Below are 4,979 nucleotides of genomic sequence, written 5' to 3'. Positions count from 1 at the left end.
AAGAAAGAAAGAAAGAAAGAAAGAAAGAAAGAAAGAAAGAAAGAAGAAGCATATTTGTGTGCAGAGGAGAATGTTCACAAGGGGCTGAAAGACATTTCTGACCCACAGCCTCTGCACCCCCCTGCAGACTAATAGGCTGCAAGCTGTAACCAAAATGTCGCTATTTTTAAGGTGTCTGACTTTTACCTGCCTCACATAATGGTCACTCTGAAAAGGATTTTGGCAGCTGGCTGACCACTAAGTATGAAGCTGACTTGTATTATTTTTATTTATTTTACATTGTGGCCAGGCTTTCACGTTTTTTTTTTTTTGTTTTTTTTAAGAAATACTAAAATATAACAATAAATAATAACAAAACAACAACAGAAAAGAGGCAGAGAAAGAAACAGCAGACAGAGCCAGAAGGATGCACACACGGTCAGGAGGGAACCCCATGATGGACTCTGTGGGGTGGCCCTCCGTGGGGTGGCCCAGCCCCAGCCCTGTTAGCTCAGCAATTTCCCGGCGGTCAGCTTGTCTTGCCATAATCACAGGCTGGCGCCACAAGTGCGTTTCTTAACTGCACACTGTGCCTTGTAATGAATGCGTACTAAAATATACCAAACCGCTCTGATCCGGGAGCAGCCGTGACCTCAGGCTTGACAGCTCAACACCATATTTGCTTATAGAGCCTGCCTGATAAAAAGGATGCCAGCTGCAATGAATGGAGTGTTTTCTCTCTATCTGTGTTAATTTTATGGTACGTGGAGTATGAATTATTTCAGTCCCACTCTGCTCTTTAATTGGCCTTAGGCTGGGATCTTCTCTGGGCTACCGGTAGTCACACAGCAGGCTGTGAAACATGACTGGCCTGAGCTGATACAGTACAACAGGCAGATGGCACTTCTCTCAGGGAGAGGAGTTTCCACTCCTTCTACAGGTGCACACTTTCAGCACAAAACTTATCGAGATCCAGATACGAACGGGTTATATTAAATTATGTAAAGATTACATTGTTCTGTCAGACTTCCTTACAGCTCATAAATAAACTGTCTGAGCTTTAGAGACCCCCAAATGTAAATTCAGGATGCTCCTCCATTTCTTAAAGGCTCATACACCACAACCTTCTATCAAGCTCAGCAGGATTCCCTTTGTTTCTCTCACTTTTATGTTATCAAGAGAAACAAGACACACTATCAGAACCTTTATCATACACAGTAGTAATTTAAGTAAATGTAATATAAAAACCCACTGAAAAGTAACATATAGAATCCCAGCAATGCTGATCAGGACAACTGAGATTAAATTCAGATATTTTTCTGCAGCTGTTCCGACATATTTTGCATGCAGCTAACATGAGGAATCTCTGAATGCAATTTTCAAAGTACTTGTCTACTTTTTTTTTTTCTTTCCTACAGACATGAGACTGTAAAGGAGACATTATTCACATGAAAAGGTTCCTAAAAACACCTTGTATTTTGGTAATATTAGCTGGAGCAGCTGTTATTAGAATCCTACGACAGCATTAGTGTTTAGTCATTATTTAAAAAAAAAAGTTAAGGAGTTTTTACAAACCTGCTTTCACAGTATAATTTACACAATAAATTTGATGGGATACTCTAAATATGTACTTTTATTTGTCTTGCGTTTGAAGAACAAAGTCATTTTCCAGCTTATTTTTCCAAGCCTGGAAGGGACAATGCAGAGTGCAGGTATGCACGGTTTCTCATTGGGTGGCTGCACACAACTTGCTCTGGAATTGGTAACCTGGCAGAATTTATTACTCTGATGAAGAAACTCTTGCCCAACTTTCTTGAGAATAACAGGCACAGTCCATTTTCTGCTGTTTTTCCTTGGTGACACTTGCAGTCTTACTTTAGACTGAAGTACATCATTCTCCTCATAAATCCCATGTCAGATTGCTAGATGACATTAATTTGAGCAGGCAGCTGCTCAAAGAAAGGTTTATTATGGAGGAATTCCTCTAAATTTACAGTTCCATAAGGGAGAGCAAGTTCAGGTTGGGCACTATGATGTGCTTTGGCATTACCTCAGCAGACAAAGATTAAGTTGAAGTGTTGTCTATCAGAATGACGTGGCCTTTGGTCTGGCTGCAGTCTGTAAGGTATGTGCTTCTTATGCATAACTGTGAGGATAATCAACCTGCCTGCAAGTACTTTAGATCACCTCTTGTTTTGGGGTACATTGAAGCTCTTCTGCCTGAGAGTATCTCTGGTTGAACAAAAGAATTGGGCAAGGTGAAATGATAGATCTTTTTCAACCCACCAATGAAAGCTGCTGCCACACCACTAAACTGGCTGTAGAGATTCTTTGAGACACTCTGTTCATGTATTCAGCCTCCTTAGGTATGTAGAGAGACAAAGTTGTGCTAAGGAAGCATAACTCTGGCAACCTCACGGTGGTGGAATCAGCTTTAAAACTGACCTTCCCTACCTGATTCCTTTGTGGAACATAGTTTGACTGTGTCTCACTGACTCTTGGATATTTTTTATTATTTTTTAAATTTAGATGTTGAATTAAGGCAGTACAGAACCGTGAATGACACTTATGCAAATTGATATTACTTTTCATATCTTCCCTAAAGTTGAAAATTCTGGCATTGATCCCTTCCTTGCTTCCCGCTGCATTAAACTGGTACTTCTGAGATACTGAGAGCTGTGCACATAAGGTAAATGGAGATTGAGACAATTGTCAGTCTATCCAGTAGAAGTGCTGGTGCTTCAAAGCTTTTTCTGCAGTCTTTATTCTGATGTTGCAAGGACTGCTATTACACACATTTTCCTTCCTTCCTCTCTGATAGCTTTTTATGTTGGGGGATAGTGGAATAAAGAAGAAATAATAAAGTATATTTTAATATGAACACAAGCAGCTCTATTTGCATGGGAAATATTAAATAATCAGGAGACAAATAGGCTAAGCTTAGCAGCAATGATTTATTTTGGCAAAGACCATGCCAAATCATACGGAAGAAGTTTGTATGTCTAAAGGAAAATCTTACAGACACACCAAACTCAAGTGATTGAATTAAATATCCCCAGAAGAGATTCATATAGAGCTCAGTGGAGATGTGAGTTAACCAAAGACTTTGCATGACACTGTGACTCTGCAGCTGTAGAAAGAGGAGCAGTATGAGAACACTGGTAAAACCAGCGACACCAACATGTTGAAATTCTGATTTTGGTCAGTGCTTCTGAAGTCGCAGGGTCTTATTCAGCAATCTGGAACAGCTACAGCACCTCTAAAAAGACTGCAACATGCTATGCAGATGGATCTGCATGAAGTTAATGCTGAATTGAATTAATTTGCATAGCATTAGTTCTCACAGACTAGTAAGTGTTTTTTCATTCCTTTGTACATTGTAATTCCAGCCAGCCACTCTTTTTTTTTTCAGCTGCAACTTCCTTTCAACATATCCATGGCTCCATGTCTGACCATTGCTCTTAAATGAACAACAGTTTTCATCGTTTCTATTGAGTCAGCACTTGAGATCAGAGACTTCATCAAAATCTGGTGGTTTTTGTGTTGTTTCTACTTCCTTTATCACATATGGCACACTGTGATTGCGTTACCCTTAGTAAACGTCCCTGTCCACTTTGGGCCTGTGTCCTTCTAGCAGAGTGCAGCTAGAGAGCTGAATGGATCTGGTCAAAGGGAGAGAGAAGCAAAGGGGAAGAAGAACTGCAAAAAGAACAAGTGAAACTTTCTGCACAGCAAGTTACTTCCCCTCATGTAGAACACAGGACAAGGCCATAGCTGTCATCGTACTGACCATAAAATGAAAGGAAAAGAAATTGAAGAGAGACCTGATTCTGCACAGATTTACAGTGGTGCTTCTAGCACAAAGAGTGGGCATAAGATGGGTAGTCAGGAAGCATGAAGGAATATGTCTGAAAAAGAAAACCTGCAAAAGAACAGAGATTATTTTTCCAGGGTAATGGCATTAATATTTTCCATAATCCATATGCAAGGTTGTAACTTGGCTGATATACAATAAATATTTATTATTTTTGTGCAGACACTGGGTTTGTTAGGAGGAGAAACAGATACTGAATAAATACCCTGAGGTATGCTGAAGGCTGTGAGATGAAGATGGATTAATTTATCAGAAGGATCTTTACAGGACACTGAGAAATCAGATACTCGTTACCAAAGCATGAGCAACATGTACAGGGTAAGCTGGATGCATGAGGGTCATCATCTTGAGCAATGTATCCGGGAATGAAGCACGCATCATCCTTGCTCCGTGAGAAGCTATCATAGCTGCAGTTAAGTCACTGCAGTTGCAAATGTAGTTGCAAGACAGGTCAGCAAGAAAGCCTGGCTAGTGAGGTCTGTCACCAGATCTTCAGGGAGCATCTGACAGACCTGGTTATGCAGGAGATGATGGCTCATCTCTTCAAGGAAGCCATTTGAACATCCCTCCCCCCCAGGGAAAAACCTGAATTAGAAAATGTGGGAAGTCAGGGAGTGAAAGTCAAGCTACATAAAGGAAGAGAGAAACAGAAGGTTATGCCTAGTGCCAAAGGGAAGAAAAAGACTAAGCCTAAAGCTAAGAAGGGGGGAAAGGCCAGGTCTGTGTTCACAGGGAAGAGAAAGAAAAAGGTTTCAGCACAAAATCAAAAGGAAAGGAAAGGACAAGCTGAAAGCCAGAGGGGGAGAGGGCAGAAATAAAGTCAGAGAGAAGAAAGAAGTACACTGTATTAACAGAAAGCCTGCTGAATAGGAGGCAGAATAATTCTCTCAAAAGTTAAAAATTTGATCTCCTCATGTTTTCAACATACCCAAGCATTTCTGTAGTTAAAAATGGAAACTGGGCTAGAACACACAGAACATACTATAGTCTGCTTATCTCTATACACTTGAAAGCAAACCAGACATTTGTACCACTTTCTTGATATCACTAAGACCATGTCTTTTGTATCCAGAAGCAAATCTTGGCATGGCTTGGCTCTTGCTTTTAACATGGATACAAGAAGTAA

The sequence above is a fragment of the Meleagris gallopavo genome, chromosome Z (genome assembly GCF_000146605.3).
Source record: "Meleagris gallopavo isolate NT-WF06-2002-E0010 breed Aviagen turkey brand Nicholas breeding stock chromosome Z, Turkey_5.1, whole genome shotgun sequence".
In the NCBI taxonomy this organism is placed as follows: Eukaryota; Metazoa; Chordata; class Aves; order Galliformes; family Phasianidae; genus Meleagris; species Meleagris gallopavo.
The sequence above is the reverse complement of the archived record's forward strand: the minus strand, read 5'-3'. Positions refer to the sequence as shown.